Below are 18,997 nucleotides of genomic sequence, written 5' to 3'. Positions count from 1 at the left end.
TTTATTTCAACCGGATTTCATTTTTTTTCCTTCGACAAACCGTTTATGGAATGCTGCTGGCATTTGAATTTCGCCCTAGTAGGATTTTTTTGATATGCTATTTAAACCTATACGCCATGAGAAAGTGCATACATTTGCACTTGAAACACTGAGTTCATTTTTGAGTCCATTTTTGACTTCGAGAGCTTTTTATTCTGCCCAGGACCTCAATAATAAGGAACTCCAGTGAAAATGTTAGGGATTAAAAATTTATATATTCATCTAGATTAACTCATCATTCTTCTGATTCCGAATATACAAGTTTTATTATGTGTTATTATCCGTAAAATTTATAAATCGTTTTTTAAAAACGAATAAAACACCACCATATATACGATAATCTTCCTATATGATTATTTTATGTTGAAAAATGGGTTTAAACTTGTTTAAATTATGTGTTTACAAAAAAAATGGTATTCTATGAAAGAATTATTAAGTAGTTATTGTAGTACTGAATTTCTTGTTTTATTTATAATTATGAAATTTATGCCTTTTTGACGATAAATATAAAATAATTAAAACTTTTACTCACTTTTCCTCACTCTCGTGTTTGGTGAAAGAATTTAAACTCTAATAATAAAATTATGTAAGAAGTAAAATAATGTAATAATGACATCGAGAAAATGTGTAAGAAAAACGCAATATTAATCAAAGATAGAAAAAATATGATTTTTTTTAAATAATAGACTCTAATAATTTTTTTGTTTTTTCTAAAAACTTACCTGACTCTAATAATAATGGAAAGTTTTTTAAAAATATTTTCTGTAATTTTTAGATTTAAGGGAAGCGGATGTGAAATATGTTATTATTTTGACACGATTTTGCTATATTTTACTATCGATAAAGATGGGACAAAGCGTATTCTCACTCCTGTACAGTAGTTGATAGATAAAAAAATAAATCGGAATGAAAACAATAATCAAGAAAAAAACTACTTTTCTTATTCTCGCAAACAAAAAATCTGATTTTATTATGAACATGTTATTAATCTAAAAATATAGCAAAAAAATAACTGATATTCCAAATTCATAACAACCTACCGAAATCATGATTTTTTGGGATTTTTTAAGTACCAAATTTTTTGATTGGTTAATAATAATTTTATAACGTTCAATTTGTGTACCATTTTCTTTTATGAAAAAAGAATAAATTTAAAATTAATGTTAGCGTTATTATTGTTTTATTGATTGCAACTACAGTAATTTATTTAATGGTTTAATTTGTTGTTTACAGCGATCTATACATTTATCGAATCGCCTAAATGAGGCCAACGTCAATAACAAATAAGAAAAAAATACGCTTCTTCCGACAACATAGGTACACAATTTTTCGTTTCTACTTTCTCAGTAGAGATGAGAAAGTTTGAATTGGATGATACAGGTGTACTGTAATTTATTTTCTCTTGTTTATGTTGTTAACTAACCCATGATATCAATATATTGATGAACCACCAATTTCCAGAAAAAAAATCAAAAACATGGATCAATTTTCCATGTATTGGAAGTAAATATGTAACATGTTTTCAACCATACCTACAGCTAATGTCTTAGACATTATACCTAATAAACTAATAACAGACTTTAAAAGATTTTCTAGAAACCACTGGATGACTTTTATTTAGTTTTACTTCTCATAGGAGGCCCCGAGGAAAATAATTACCTTCGGGGCCTATGTCATCTTTGAGGATGCTGAGTGGAGGGTATTTTTAAGAAAATGAAGGAAAGGAAGTTCCAGGAAGGAAGAGGGTATGAGGGATATGTAGGAATCCAGGGGTCAGTGTATTCAGGAGTGACGTATGTGGTGCAGAGTATGTGGTGCCTTGTAAAAAACCTCATCCTATGAACCTGACTTAAACCTATTTAATACATTTTACTATCACGTCGGATTATCAATCTATGTTTACAGTAGGTTCCTTTTCGAATTCGAATAAAAGTTTGAATTGCTTACCAAAGTTCTGTATTTGTGAATTTTCTTTATTTATTAAAATAACAATTCTAGAAACGATGAATTAAAATACATAAACTTACATCGCCTTCAAGTGTATAAACACCAATATTTCGTAGAGAATGATCATTGATTGAATTGTCCGAATGATATTGCCTGTTTAGCAAGTTTGTGGGAACTGGGACACTTTCAATTGTCTCTGGTAAAAACACCAAATTTGTTGTTCCATTGTTAAGGGGGTATCCATTATCACTCTGAGAATCATCAGAATTATCCTCCATTTTCAAAAAAAAATTATTCAATACTAAACACTCTATTTTTCAAAATTAAAAATAAATTATCTATAACACGACTTAGAGCAAGAGCTTGAATATTACATAAAATAACAATGTTTTATTTAATTAAATACTACGTTAATGTATTATTTATTTAAACTTTTTTTAAATAGCAGTAGCTTTGTTTGACGACAGAAAGAAACTGATTGAAATTTTTGAAGACTATGGCGGTAAACTTATCGATTGATTATGTCTTGATAAGAAATATATATAAAGGTATTAATATTTCCTCTACCAAAATATTTGGTTCGTTAGGTACATTTAATACACGTGTTGTGTGTACTTACTTCTTGTATAAATCCACGATGTGTATATGTACAATTGTAAAATGTAAAAACATAGATAATAATTAACGTTAATAAATAATAATCTGTTGGAATGGGAATTTCTAATCACAACTTTGTGAAAGTAAACATCATGAGCCCAAGCAGGGCCGTTATGTAGCTGATCACTGTAATCAATAATAGTCCTGGATGATTTGTATTTTTATGTAGCGCCGTTTTTGTAAAAAATACCCTCAAGGGCGATGTATTAGGACTGTTAGGTGTTAGGTATTATCACTGCCTTGGCGCCTTGACAATTTGTCGCTCGGAGCGGATTGCTCCAATCGTAAGGCCGGCCCTGGGTTCAAGCTACTGTTATCTGCAGATTGGCCGTATAAATTTATTACGTCAGTAGGAATGTGTTCATAATACACCCCTACTCTTTTATTATTGTTGTGTTTTTTTTTAAATTTGAATTTAGGTATCCGCTGCTCATGGTATTGAAATACTTACTTACTGCATATACTTGGAGAAGGTAGATGAGTTTGTTTATTTGAGAAGTATGTTCATGAGAGAAAGAGATAGAGGGGGGTTGATTGTGATTTTGAAAGAAAGGTAGTTAAATGCAGCAAACTCTCTTAATGAAGGACTGGACGCGGTTGGCGCCAAAAAAAATGTCCAAAAGAAGCGAAGCTGGCAGTCCACAATGAAGTTGAATAGCTAGATGTTCACAGTGATGCTGGTACCTACACCGATAATGGCACGGCAGTGAGGCATGGAAGTGGAGGAGGAAGGATGAAAGTAGACTGAATGTTTTGGAAATGGGATCCCTGAGGCGAGTGTAGAAAACCATGTCCAAAAACATATGTATGCGTGTGTATACCATAATGAATGCATTATCATCGACAACGACTCTATCTGCCAAGTTTCAACTCGATCTGATGTCGGGATGTGGGTTAATTTCCGTTTCCAAGATTTGCAGTCATTCATTCCCAAAAACAAAAGAGAAATTCAAATAGATGTATATAAAAAAAGGAGAAACAAGAATTTTCTGTGGTAGTAAGGTAGGAACCGACGACAACATGAAATGAACCTACCTAAATATCAAAGGCCGTACCTACCTATCTACACAAACACGTCTAAACTTGTCAAATCAAAAGCCCACCACATCATGCTGAAATGAAGTATGCATACTGATCTATACGTGATAGCTAATTATATTCCACACATACACACGTAATAATTTGAATGTAAATTGTACCTAAATCCATTAATCTGTTTTGATGGATTATACTGATTATATACTTTATTCCAGGATTTAAAGCATTATCTATGTACAAAGTACTTACATATTTTGATTTAGTAAATCGAGAACATTATGACTCATTAACATGTGATAGAAATGCTTTGTTTTGCATTACCAACAATATTAATCCGAATTACTAGTCAACATCATGTGGAAGAAAATAAACAGTATCTTGCCGTTAATCATATTAATCACTTAAGCAGTTACGAAGGTGGCTAGAGTGTTTGAAATCGAAAAGGTTAAAATTGTTAAAATTGCCTTTCTTACAACTACAGGGTTTTCCAATAAGAGGTGTTATTTTGATATTCAATCGTAAAAGATCAATGGTTTCGTTGCTTGTGCAAGCGTCGTCTTGTTGAAAGTAAACGTTGTCCAGATCAATACCATCCAATTCCGGCCATAAAAAAACATTAATCATCTCTCGATAGCGCAATCCATTCACCGTAATTGTTGCTCCAGCCTCATTTTCGAAAAAGTAAGGTCCAATGACTTCGCCGGACCATAAACCGCACCAAACAGTCACACGTTGAGGATAGATAGGCTTTTCAACAATAACTCCTGGGTTTTCCGAGCCCCAGATGCGACAATTTTACTTGTTGTCGAAGCCACCGAAGTGGAAATGGGCCTCATCACTCAAGATGATTTGCATTTGATTCACTCAAGCGAATTTTAATAATTTCAATGCGTTGTTGAAGCGTGTATCGTTCCATTTTTATTAATGGCGTAGTTTCTACTTGTCAAATGTCAAAAAATGATAGCTTCAAAAGTAACATCTACCGAAATAGCGGGCTATTAAAAAATAACACCTCTTATTGGAAAACCCTGTAGCTAACAAATTCTACACAAGCCTTGTGAAATTTGAAAAACTGACATTGGTCCTTTAAAAACATAGACCTAAAATGCCCTGGTCAGAGCATTTAGGCTTAGACACTGTACTCATCAACGCTTATTTGGGAGTGGCATATGCCGATTATATGTTGAGGTGTCACACTGAGGGCCCGATCAATTGGGGAACTACCGCGGAACATCATTTCTTTGTATGGGATCTGTCACGTGATTTATTTATTTATGTCCGTCACCTTGACAGATGACAGCCGCGTGATCACGGCACCCCGTAAATTGATCTGAGAGTGGGTCGCATCATTCATCATTTTTTTGATATGATTTTGTACGAATGGCATTGAAGCCCATGGACCTAATAAGCCCTGGACAGAGCATTCGTACGATTTTGTACGAATGGCATTAAAGCCAAATTTACGGCTAGGAGAAATCGCTTGGAAGCCATGACAAACTTTCGAAAATAATTTGTATGCAAAGTGGTATTGTTGGAACTGTTTTAATTTCATTTTCATATTTTTATTGCAATTATAACGACTTATGATTTTTTTAGGTAATTGATGAGGGAATATGAAACGTCATTTAAAAAATAAGGTTTTGGCGTTTTTCTTACATCTTCCCGCTCACTCTGCGGTTCCAGTTTCCAAATTTTATTGTTCTCGAATAGCCCCGTCATGTTTAGAAACAAGCCACAAGAAACCATCTAGTGATGTGCTTACTTTACTAGGTTTAGAAAAAGGCAAATATTCATATGATGAAATTGAACTAACTCTAAACCTCTCTCCTTTGGAAGTCCGTCGGGAAAGAAATAACCACATTTGCATCTTCAATAATATATTATTGATTCACGTACTCTACTGCAACTCATTCCCTTCAATATCCCCCCGCAAAGACTCAGAAATAATGAACTGCTCTTCCTCAACCATCATTCGACAAATTATGGATATTATTCACCATTGTCCAGAATGTGTAGACTGGTCAACTCAAGTCAAAACCTTAACTTTTTTGGGATAAGTCTGAATGATTTTTGCCAGTCGCTAAACAAGTGACGGAATATTATAAGTGTCCTGTGGTCCTGACCCACGGCGTATTCTTGACTTGATTCGACTTGTCACTTTATTTTCTTATATTATATCTACCATATGTCTTTGCTTTCATGTACCTTTGTCTACTCCTGTATTTTTCATTTTACTTTATTCGTGTTATTATTTTGTAATTTTGACGATGTCCGTTAATAATTAAATAAATTAATAAATATCTTTATTTTTTCAGTGTTCGATTCTTTATTTGTGAAATATTTCAAAGGACAAACAAAATGTTTATTCATTCAATTAATGTGTGATTGATGATCTAAAATAAACTAATTAATCTTTTATAACGTGGACGATGAAAACTGTATAATTTTATGCGAATTTAGAGCTATTAAAATAACAATGCATTATGAAGTAAAGTAATTGTTTATTTACAAAATAAAACAGTTAGAAAGAAATAATAAACAAACAATATAAAATAATGTCAGAACCAGCAAAACCTTGAGGAAGTACAATTTGTTACCTTTCATAGAAATCATTGATTCAGTATAAACGTAAAAAAACGCAATGCTAGATTACAGAAAGATAACAATATTTTTCGGATTTCCCTCGAAACAATATTACATCGATCGTTTTGTTGTACCTTACAATATTTTACAACAAATAGTTTCAAAGGAATAAAAGAAAATACTATACTACTAAATAATTATTCTTCTTCCAATAAAATTGTTTGTGGTCATGAACGGATCTGCCCTAGTTTATGGACGGACATGATTTAAATTATCACAAACACAAACAAAATGACATCTGTCAGCTGTGCGTGGTTTATTTATGGCTGTGCGTGACAAAATTTCTATCAGAGAGGTTTTAATTGTTTTTATTTATTTGTTTAACGTGTGTTATAATAATTGTGAATCGCTACACTAATGAGTAAATTATAGTTTTTATTGAAAAACTAAACAAATAACTTGTCATTATAGGTACAGATAAAAATTAATTTACGCACATTAACATTATAACAAATTTTTCATAGCATGGCTTTTCATTGCTTCTTCTTTTTCTATGCCGGGACGCATTACAGGTATAAGTGTTTTGGATATCTTATTGATTTCCATTAGATCGCTTATGGCACAAACTGAAGAACCTCCACTTTGACTTTCATAGAAGTCCTCCAGGAATGACGGCAACTTCTCATTTGGATGCTCACACAACCACTTGTAGTAGTATTTGGAAGACCTGCAAATAAATACTTTGAAAATCAGCATTACTGATAGAATCACTTTTGCGCATGATTGCATTCAAATATAACTCTTAGGGGGTATTTCACTATCTCTGATTATGTTCTGACTAAGCACTAATCCGCAGATTAGTCATTTTTTCGTTTTCACTATATCTGAATAACGCTAACGCTCGGGTTAAAGTTCGATTTGACTAATCAGTGCTCGAACTTCACGTTAGCAGTGTTGCCAATTCAGCTCCTTTAGAGCTAGATCTGGCTCTAAATCGACGTCGTCAGCTCCAAAAAAAGTCATTTAGCTTCTTAGCTCGTTTTTCAGATTTTTCAGCTCTTATTCACGTGAAATAATATTAAAATATATATATATTTGCAATAATATTCCACTCAGTTCGTTGTTTCACTGATTAAGCAACTTAAGCAAAGACTACCGGACAATTATGAAGTTTTACGGAAAATAGATCAGTTGTCAGTTTCGAACACTTTAAAACAGCTGAAAGAAAGCATCGCACCTCTGATGAACGGAATGGGCATTTCTGCAGACATCATTGCAAAAGCCGAAGTCCAATGGTTCAAGATCTCTCTAATACCCTGGAGAAGCACATCAAGCACAGTCAAGTTTTGGGCTGAGGTTCTAAAGTATCGTGATGCCGCTGATGAAAATCCTTTCCACGAAATCAGCTCTTTCGCAGTTTCGGTACTTGCTCTGCCGTGGTCAAACGGAGAAGTGGAACGAGTTTTTAGCCAGTTAAATATAGTCAAAAATAAAACTAGAAATAAACTTGGCAATGACCTGGTTAATTCGATTTTGACAATTCGATCGGGGCTCAGGCGACACAACAAATGTTGCGAGGATTATGAACTTCCCCCAAAAGTTCAAAAAAAAATTGGAACAATGGCTTTATATGAAAAAAATCCTGATGAAGCCTGTCCTAGCAATGCGATGGTACAGGAACTGGAACCGGATGACTGCTTAGATTTTTTAGAGGACTAGTCGCTACCTAACAAAAAAAAATTATAAAAAAAACAATAAAATTATCCTGAAGACTTCGATATTATCAAAAATAATTGTGTTTTGAAAATTATAAAAACAAACAAGTGTACTGTTGAGTGTTTGTTATGAGTTGTTCAAAAGCAGCCAACAAGAAGGACAAAAGGTAAGTTTTTTTTGTCAAAAATTCTGCAGTCCGCCCCCGAATTTTTCTTCTCTGAAATTCTCTAACAACCCCCCCCCCATGCTTTATGTCACTTTCAAAATTTTAGCTCCTTTTTGGCTCTTTTTTGGGTTTCGCCTAGCTCTACTTTAAAATTCGAGTTGGCAACACTGCACGTTAGGCGCTATTCCTTGAATCAAAGATGGCGTCAAAACATTCCGAGTTTGACAGCTGAGAAGTGAGTCGAATTTCGTTGAATGAATTTGAATGCTTGTATGATCCATCCTGAATTATTTGATTGTGTTCAAAATAAGAACAATGTATTAATTCGACACGAATCTATCTAAAATGACCTGATAATCAACATAACATAACCAAAAAAATGCACACTTCGCGGTGTGCGGACTGTGACGCATGACAGCTGTGGCAGTAGATGGGGTAACTGCAAACATTTTGCGATGTTGCCAGACTATTTCGAGTGTTATCTATCCGGAAGCTCAAAACAATGGTGAAACGGTCGCCGTTGAATAACGAAGTTATTCTGATCTTTAAAGCCAGCCAACGGATAGCTAGTCAGATATTTAGCCCGACATAGTGAAATACCCCCTTAGATTTACACATCCATTAAGAGATTACATCTCATTTGAGAACCAATCACTTGTATATTTTAAAATTCTTAATGTGTCATAGTGCTTTCACTCAAATCAAGTATTGAATTCCTAAACATATTGTGTTTCTAATAAATGATTGGGTGATCTTTTCATGTTATGTTCTTCTTTCGTAGACTATAATACTGTGTAAATACTGGACAGAGAGAAGATGCTCAAATGGTATATTATTGTAATAGTGTTTCCTCGGCCGGAACCTTTTAATCAGTCCTGGGTCGAGCGTGAACTACCGCTCATTGTAACCTAATTACGAACCACCAATGTGCGCATGGGTAACTTTTATCAAAAAAGATTTGAATGATCATAGAGATAAGAATTTTGAAGACCTAGCATTTCAAAATCTCATCTTTAAGATAGAGAAATAGAGATGGTAGGTACCAGTGGCGGCTATCTCTAAAGTGCAGTCCCTTTTGTGCAGTGAACTCCTATAAAAAATATAAGGAAATAAGACAAACTTGTACTATCATTTTACCAAACTTTGAACAGCGTGTTATTCAAATTCCATGCTAAAACATCCATCTGTCCGAATGATACTCATACTGCCCAAGAGCGGGTCCGAAATGAATCCCAAATTCAATAGGTGCATTATGAATATCAGCACCAGTGGGATCTTTCGACACATATATAAAGATTCACTCACCAAACACAAGAGCCTCGTCTCTTTATGTTGAGGAAAAGCTATTATTATTTACCTTTATAACACTGTATAATATGTATAAATTGTATATTTATTGTAAAAAACATACAAATATTAAATAAAAATAAAAAAATAAATAAAAATATATATTTTTGTCATTAACCCCACATAGGAGGCCCTTAGGATAATAATAATAATAATAATAGTGTTTTATTATATATATTTTTTTGTAACAAATAGATATAATGATATCCTCACTGGGATCTCCCGTGCTGAGGATTTAATTTACATATTATGTATAATTTAATTATAAGAAAATTAATATTACATCAAAGTTACATATGAATTTAATTATGAACATATATCATATTGTAGTATAATTTTTTTTTTTTATATAATTTTAAAATAAGTAAGATAGTGTTTTTTGGTATAGTTCAGTTGATTCTGTTTTAGTCTGTGTTTGATCTCAGTAAATTATCTATTTCAGATCTCCCTATATTAAGTATCCAGCTTTTTATTTGAGATTTAAATGTTAAAGTGTTGAGGTTTTTGAGTGTGAGTAGTATTTTACTGTAGAGTTTAATACTATGATATAAGAAGCTTTTTTGCCCAAAAGTTGTATTAGTAGTTATTTGTTGGATAAGTTTTTGACCATAAGATCTAGTGTTTCTATTGTACGTGTTTGTTGTTATTTCTTGGGTAATAATTATAATAATTGCACTCAGGGCCTATGTCATCTTTGGGGGTACTGTGCAAAGGATCTTTTTAAGGAATGGAAGAAGAGGAAGTTCTGGGAAGGAAAAAGGTATGAGGGGTGGGTAGGAATTTAGGGATCAGTGTGTCCAGGAGTAACGGACAAATGATCTATCCCTCCCGCTGCGGCGCAAGGGTCAAGAGGACCAGTTGGAGAGGTCAAAAAATCTCCCCAAACCAGCCTCTCCCGATCGGCAGGGGCATCCCGAACACATCTCACCTGATGAACCCGGGCACCCCTACTAAATCACCAAACACAGCTAACCACTTAGTGAACCGCGTGACCTGTGACAGAGGTGTTGGTTATCCAATAAATGGTTCCTCCCCGGCTACCCAAACCCGCCTCCCAAATTAATATACTAGTGACGCCAGATTGGTAGACCTGCAAACCTTGGGAATCTTCTAGCTGCCTGGGTTCCCAGCACCTATTAGTATTCATTAGCACCAAATTTATAAGGAATAGTATTTTGCAAGAATCAACATTTTTTTTCTGTGATTATCTAGATTAATTACTGAAGATGTTATTTTTCGTATTTAAAAAAAAAACCAACAGTTTTTTTGCGAATTTTATAAAAACTATTGCAAAACTATTTTTTTGTAACCTACCACATTATATTCTTTAGTCACAGTTGTTTGGTGAATTATATATTGTTGCTAGTACGCTAATATCTGGTGCAGCGATGTGATAAAGATTATTATAATACCAAATTACTTGGGTCTCAGGTGAGATGGGTATTTTCAACGTATGGCGGCACGCGGATCGATTACTCTTTTATTCAAAAGCATTTTTTCCATGTGTAAAAGTACTCGATCAAAGAGCGGGTACTTTCAACCTGATCACTTCACCAGTGGGCTGTGAGCGACCCAGTTCTACTTTTAATCTTCCATGTGGTCAATCTCAATGGTGGCATTTATGATGCTTACAGTATAGAGAATTATTACTGAAACTTAACCCATTTAGATTCATGTAGCAACACAAATTTTTACTAACATCCGAATGCAGGCATAACTATTTTACTTGCATACACAACAACTGGCATAATACTTATTTATTTTTATTTTACGAGTACAATAAATATTTTACAAATATTATAAACTGATCTTACTTGAGGCTGGTAATGTCGTGCCAAACAGTGGCCATGATGTCAAGGTCCTTGGGAACATCTCGTGTATCCTGCCACATGTGTTTAGTATCGTTATCTGGAGGGATGAATGTTAGTTTCAGAGGCAGTTTCTTCCCAAAGCCAACTGCTTTCTTCTCCCTTTTCTCAGCTATAATATCGCACTTTGTTTGTCTCCTGAGTGTAGCTGATATGGAGGCCTAAATCAAACATACATAATACTAAAATTTTATTACAAAACACATCACAGCCCGTCGTTCCACTAGCTCGGTAACGGTAAGGAGTTGACAAAAACCAGAGACTCTGTGCAGAAAAGATTCACGATGGCTGCGCTGCAAACAATAGTGAACGATACTTTTCTGTGTCTTCAGTTTTTGTCAATTCTTTTCCCTTACCGAGCCCGTTGAACAACGGCTTTGGTAATAAACTAACCCGGCAAATGGGTTGTGAGAATGCAGTGTGAAAATGAAAGCATCCAGAGCTACGTTTATATGTTTATGTGTTTGTTTTAAAACAAGTTGTTTCAATGTCACAATGTTGGTCATAAAATAAAAAAATAACTCTAACTGTTCTGTGGCGCATGTGTATACAAACATTGGGAATGAGATGAAACGGTTTATATTTATAGAATACCACAATGAAGTAAGGGTGACAAACCTGTGACTGACATTTGGCTGCAACTTTCTTTGGAACAACCATAATTTCTTCGGGATTCACTGTCAATGCCCGGCTAATGTGCTCATCAAATCCTATCTGTAATTCAAAATGTGTACATTATAATATGTCACAATAGCGTGCGGTCTACCTTTACATTGCTACAGAACAGTGATGAATCGGAACACTTTTGTATAGTGAAACATGAAGCGAAAAAATAGGTTCCACTTTTTTACCTCTAACTTTCCCGACGCTCTAATTAAAACTACAGAATCCGGTCTACATGCGTCGCTTATCGCGTTCTAATAGTGGAACACGTTTCGATGAGATATTAATTAATTAGCGCCTCTAATTGTATAGCTCTGTGGATAGTCATTAAAAGTGATAAGTAGGTTTTTAGTCTAGTTTTTTTTGTTAACATAGACCAAAATATAATAAACAGTTTGTTGTTATGCATTTAAAACAAATGAATATATATCGGCAGACCACAAGCTAAAGTTAAAATATAAATATAGACCTCATGCTAAAGTTGCAATGTTCAAAACATCCAGAGATGTGCTTTATTTCAAATAAATCCATTTCAAATGGAAATGCAAAATGCAAAATGGGTATTTTCCATTTTGCATTTTAAATGCTTTTCTAAAAACCATTTTGCATTTTGCATTTCAAATGCTTTTCTCAATGCATTTTCCATTTTAAATGCTTTTTTGCAACATTCTTCCTACTATCTCCATTCATCTTTTTTTCATAAGCCCCAATTATAAGCCGGTCCTCAACCTCGCTATGAGAGATAATTTACATTTGTCAAGTTGCTCCCTGGTAGAAGCCCTGGCAATTGAGTGATACCATTACAAAAAATACTGATTCAAATACTGAACATGGGGCCATAACGCACAGTGGGCTTAAAATCACCTTTCATAGACATAGATAGAGACTTGAATTTTCAAGGGTATTTTTTTTGGCTAGAAATTCTGATTCTGCTGATCATTACTATGCTATAAAATTTTGTATGAAGCAATTGCGTGTACAAATGAAGGAGTTATCATTTTTATAAGAAAAAATTGTATGGCACTGACATTAAAAATTAGGTTATCTTTGGAATCATTAGGTTGGCCATTATATCCTTACACACAGATGTACTACTATTTATTTTTATTTTTTGACATACTTCGTATTGTGGCGCAACTTGCGATTTTTTTTTTAAATCCTCAAAATTGAAAAAAACACTTTCGAATGTTGATGATTCATTTTAATTCTTAAGTAGGCTTGCAGTGTAAATAAAATGTTGTAAACTAGACAAAGCATAGTAATATGTAAAGCATTTAAGCGTACGAAATTTTAAAGCATAGTAACAAAATTTTAAAGCATAGTAATGATCAGCAGAATCCATTTCTAGGAGAAAAAAAAACCCTTGAAAATTCAAGTCTCTATGTCTATGAAAGCGATTTTCAGCCCACTGTGTGACGCTGTAATATTAAATGTTAGATAGCAGTTTCTATGTTTCTACGATGGCAACATTAGTCCCGCGCAAATGTTTTGTGGTTTCATAATCAGTAGTCGTGGTGTTTTTGGATTTACCATCATGTAATATATTTGTTCTACATTGATGTCCATTATTAAATGACAAAATAGTTTAAAAATTCTATAATTATTTTAATGGTTTGATCTGAGAAACCATTTTGCATTTTCAATGCATTTTGAAAATAGGTATTTTGCATTTTGCATTTGAAATGCTTTTCTAAAAACCATTTTGCATTTTGCATTTTCAAATGGAAAAGTTTTGACCCATTTCCATTTTGCATTTCAAATGGTTTTGGGTACCCATTTTGCACATCTCTGAAAACATCTGAGTGGGGCTGGTTTGAAATATAGCAAAACCTTTATTTAATAATTTTTTGGTCCCTTGAAAACTGAAACAAAAAATAATTTTCTTATTTGGAACCCACATACATAAATAATTTTTTTTTCCCATCCAATGAAAACCTTTCAAGGATTTTCACTGCATAAATTATATTATTACTAGCTGACGTGGATCCGGCGTTGCTCAGGGACCATTGACTAATTATATTTTTGACCGGTCGGTGGCCGAGTTGACATCGCGCTTTGGTCCCACTCAGGCGTAGTGTGTTCAATTCCTCGTCCGGCTAAGTCCTCCATCACAACACAAGCAACATTTTCAGCTTTATGTGGTGGTAGTAGGAGATTTTCAAATATTGTCAGGTTTTTCGTAACCCGGGAATGTTTGTCTTTCTTTTTTAAAAAAAAAAAAAAATATCACCATTGTCTTATTACATCAATTTCGGGGACTTATAAATGGTTTGGGGTAGAGTGTTGAGGTTGGGAGGCCTTCTTAAGGTATACAATTCCGTAGTACATAATTTTGATGGATCTCGTAAGGTTTGGCCAATACATATATTTTTTTATAAGCAATATTTATTAGCCTGAAACACTCATCCTCATTGAAAAATCTCCTGATAAAAGATACATGACGCCAACGGGACTTGAACCCGTGTCCTTTCGATTTCCGGTCGACAGCTCTGACCACTGAGCTATGGCGGCTTATCTCTTATCCGCGAAATAATTCAATATATACTAGTGTTTCATTCATCGTTATTACAATAGAAGATGCTCTGAAGAACTAGCGTCATTGATCCCTTCGGCACCGGTGCGTAGTCGGGATACACGCCAAACGCGCGCCCAACATTTGTACACGGTTGACATTTGTCACATGAGAACGGGTCACTTCTACGATTCGTTCTTAAGTTCAACAGCTCGGCTGTGGAACGAACTGCCGGCCTCGGTGTTTCCTCCCTCCTACAACATGGGACTCTTCAAGACCCATGTTCACTCCTTCCTCTCCACAAAAAGACCCTCCAAACAGCATCCCCAAAGATGACATAGGCCCTGAGGGAAATTATTTTCTTCAGGGCCTCCTGTGTGGAGTTAATATAAAAAAAAAATTCAACAATTACTGCTTGTTGCTTGTGAAACATGAAGAATAAAGTTGGTTGTTTTCAGGTGAAAAAATGTAACAAGCAGTAATTGTTGAATGAAACACTAGTATATATTGAATTATTTCGCGGATTAGAGATAAGCCGCCATAGCTCAATGGTCAGACCTGTCGACCGGAAATCGAAAGGACACGGGTTCAAGTCCCGTTAGCGTCATGTATCTTTTATCAGGAGATTTTTCAATGTGGATGAGTGTTTCAGGCTAATAATTATTGCTTATAAAATAATTCTTACCCTTTGTGCTATGCATAAAAAATCTTGTCTTACATTAATTTACCAAAAAAATAATAATACATATTTTTTGTTTACGTCTTAATTACAAAACATTGACTTTTTTCTACTTTCTTAAAATATAATATGCATGTATTATACACATAAACATTCCGGAAGAAATTCTCTAAAGGATAGTGAAAACTCTATCGAAATATGTTGCGTAGTTTAAAAGAACTAAGCGCACAAACAGACAAATACGGATAGCGACATTACTTTATACTATTTAGAGATGTAAATATTTAATACCTTGAAAATTGTATTGATTGTTTCGGTATTTTTTAGTTTCTCTTCATCAGTGCTATGGCTACCCAAATCTGTCCACCAGTTTGCGAAATCTTTTGCCGCCTATGTGAAAAATAATTTTATTATGAAATACAAAGCATCTCTATATAATAATAATATGTACTCATATAAAAGTTTAAATTTGTTTGTATCATATAATTTATTAAAATTGCATTGTATAGAGCTACCTTCTCTGTTCGAATTGTTGCTTTTTCAATATCAGTTAATTCCTTGAATATTTCAGACTCTCTTGGCAAGAACTTGGATGGCCAGTGAATAATTTGCCTGTTAGTGCTGTTTTTAAATTTTATATACATTTTAGCATCATTTTGTTTGCAGCTTCTTGCACTAGTAATGGATTTAAAACATATAATATTATGTAATCGTTGAAACTTATGAATCGTTGCAGTACTTGTCTTAACCTAAACAGAGACACTCATGCGTTATTCTTGCTGTTGAATGGCCAACCTAAACTCCTATGTATTTCGATATATGATTTGAGATTTTCATGGCCAATAGTAATAATAGTATTACCGCGATTAATTTTTGGGTTATTACGCCTATTATGTTGCGTTTCGTCTGTCTTAGGTAGAGGTGGTACCGTATTACGCACATTCAGGGCCGGCTCTGACTTAAGTGGTGCCTGGCGCTAGTAAAAACCTCGAGGCGCTAGGTAAGGATAGCGGTAGGTGTTATCGGTACTTTGGCACCTTGGAAAGTCGGAGCTCGGAGTGGTCTGCTCCAATGGCCCCTGCACAGGGCCAGCTCTGTGCACATTAGTCCTCTTAGTGCAGATATTTCGGTATAATAATAAATGTGGTTTTCGGCGTTTAGTTTTGGTGCAGCCGTGAAGTACAGGGTCCCAGTCACTTATTGTATTTTTAATCTCCTATGTGTCAATTTATAATCATTTCACTGCCAATACTTACCTTGAAGAAGGCGAAGCAAGTATTTCCGTGTCCCAGATTTCAGAGTTGGATTCATTTGTAGAAACTTCAGGCTTAACAAACCCATCTAATAGTCGTATATTTGATTGTTTCCTGTATGCTTTGGAATAAGCTTCACTGCTTCTAATCTTAGTTTCACCAAATATTAACTTATTATTTTTTTCTTTATATCTTGATGGAATATTGTAAGAAACCTTTTTTTGATTAGGTTTAATCTTTAAGTAATAATCCATCATTGCTTTTGTCTTCTGAATTTTAAGAACTCTCTTTCTTCAAGAATAGCTTTTATTCATTATTTTGACATGTAATATTTGTTTGTTTAAAAAAGTTTTTAAATTCTCTAAAGCAAATGTTAACTCAGTACCTACTTAAGATCTTTAAATTTAATCTTACTCGATCAATTTTGGGAAATAGAAATGCGTGGAAAGTACCTTCGTTAGTAAATTGTTAAAACAAGAACATCCCTGTCTGTACAGTGTAATATGGAACTATGTCGCGACCTGGGCTCTTGAAGAGGCCCAGTTTATATGAAGGAGGAAAAGCTGATTTCAGTAACTCGTCCCACATGAAGCAGATTTACATTAAAATAGTCAAAGAAACAACCCTAAAGCCAATGTCAGCTGTGAACGGGTGTTTCGCTTATGTCTGTTGAGTTTCATGCATGTGCACCAGTGCATGGGGATCAATGCTGCTATTCCCATAGAGCAGCCTCAGTCAAAATACCCATAGAACAGTCTCCATTAAAACACCTGTTGAACAGTCTTGGAATGCCTACATTGCATCTGCGATTTGTACAGGGTTAGCATCTGGTCACTATTGAAGAATCTGCGAGCCCTCTACAAGGCACCCAGTTTCTTTGTAGCTAGTTTTACTCGAAGCTATTTTATGGACCCCCGATACTCGAGCTGGTCAGATATAGTTACTCCAAGCATGGAGTCTTTATTAGGGAGGGTGCTTCCATCAATTGACACCAGACAGTCATTGATCTCCCTCTTTGCCGAAGTCAGACACGCTTGGGTTTTTGAAAGGTCGAAACTTACCAGGTTGGCCTTACCCCATACACAAACCTTCTCGAGGTGAACTTTTTGTCTCAAAACTTCCTGAGCTGTTCGGGCATCATTAGTGGAAGGGGGCTTATCAAAAAGATAACCCATGGGAATGTAGTGATAAATTTAATAATTGAGCTGCTTCGGTGTAGACCTTATTAACTGACATTTTTGCAAAACTGATTTTTTTCATGTAAATAGTGTTTTCTGATGTCTTCTTTTGCTGGAGATCATTTTCATAGTAGTAGCATGTTTTAACAGACAATTTTGATAGATAATCAATGGTATCTCACATACTGTTTCATGTAAAGAATGGTAAGTGATGCAAGATGGCAGATGGCCTACACATACCACGTTCTGTGTCATTACAAAACAATGATGCAACATCTTCAACTAATGAAGATATGACCATGATAAGATTTTGATACATTTCTAACCTCTTTCACATAAAGCATGTTAAGTGTTTTCATTTAACATGTTTTAAACACTTTAACTTTGATTGATTTAAAGGGATTTTAATGATATTTACAGGGCCGGCCCTATGTGGGCGCATTGGAGTAGTTCGCTCTGGGCGCTGAATTGCCGAGGGGCCCTTGAGATTATTTTTTATGAAAATGGCGCAAAATCATATAAATATTATGACTCAGGGCTGGCCCTGGGTATCTACATGCACATGCCATTGTTTACCTGAAAATTTAGTTATTTTATGGTATCTCAATTTGATTTGAAGAGACTGGTTGAGGGAGGTATTATCACCTCTAGCAGGACTCTCTCAGCCCATCGCCTTGCACCACAGTGGGAGGGATGAATTCAAACGTTTTTCACTACTGGACACACTAACCCCCAGATTTTTACCCACCTCTCATACGATTTTCTAGTAATCGAGTGATAACATCTTGTATGATTCACGAGGATCCAGATGATTAATCGTGGATGAAAACTATATCATTTTTAAACTAGCGTTAATTTCACTTTCAGTATACTAACTACTACTGTATATTTTGCACTGGTAATTTTTCCCCTTTTGCCCTTATCAAATTGAGGAACATATGCTTATGTTATATACTATAAATTGGTTCTTATGTACATGTATTGTTAAGGATGGTAACCAACATTTATTTCCCAATATTTAAGTTTTACTATTTTGTTTAAAATCATATTACTGCAATAAACATAACTTTTAATTGTCTTATAATAAAATTTGAATAAAAAATAAAAAAACAACTCATTTTTATGCAACCAAACATTCAAAATAATATATCTGAAAACCTGTTTGCGTCATTTAGCATGTTGGTCACACCAGAGCAGGTCAATTATTATCGGCACAAGAAAAACAATGTGATATCACTCTAGTAATAGAAGCTTATTTCTTTTGTCAATACAATTTTTTTTTCACAAAAACTGTAGTTAAAACAAATCTGAAAAAAATCGTCTTTATATTTTTTATCAACAATCATAGTAC

At 34.4% G+C, this 18,997-nt stretch overlaps 1 pseudogene; it reads right to left on the bottom strand.

Moving 5' to 3' along the window:
- Positions 1-17,643, bottom strand: part of LOC149423859 (uncharacterized) — a 60,802-nt pseudogene extending 43,159 nt beyond the window's left edge.
- Positions 17,644-18,997: the final 1,354 nt, after the last annotated feature.

The sequence above is a fragment of the Hesperophylax consimilis genome, chromosome 5, assembly GCF_061612785.1.
Source record: "Hesperophylax consimilis isolate HC1 chromosome 5, BYU_Hcon_1.0, whole genome shotgun sequence".
NCBI lineage: Eukaryota > Metazoa > Arthropoda > Insecta > Trichoptera > Limnephilidae > Hesperophylax > Hesperophylax consimilis.
The sequence above is the reverse complement of the archived record's forward strand: the minus strand, read 5'-3'. Positions and strand labels throughout refer to the sequence as shown.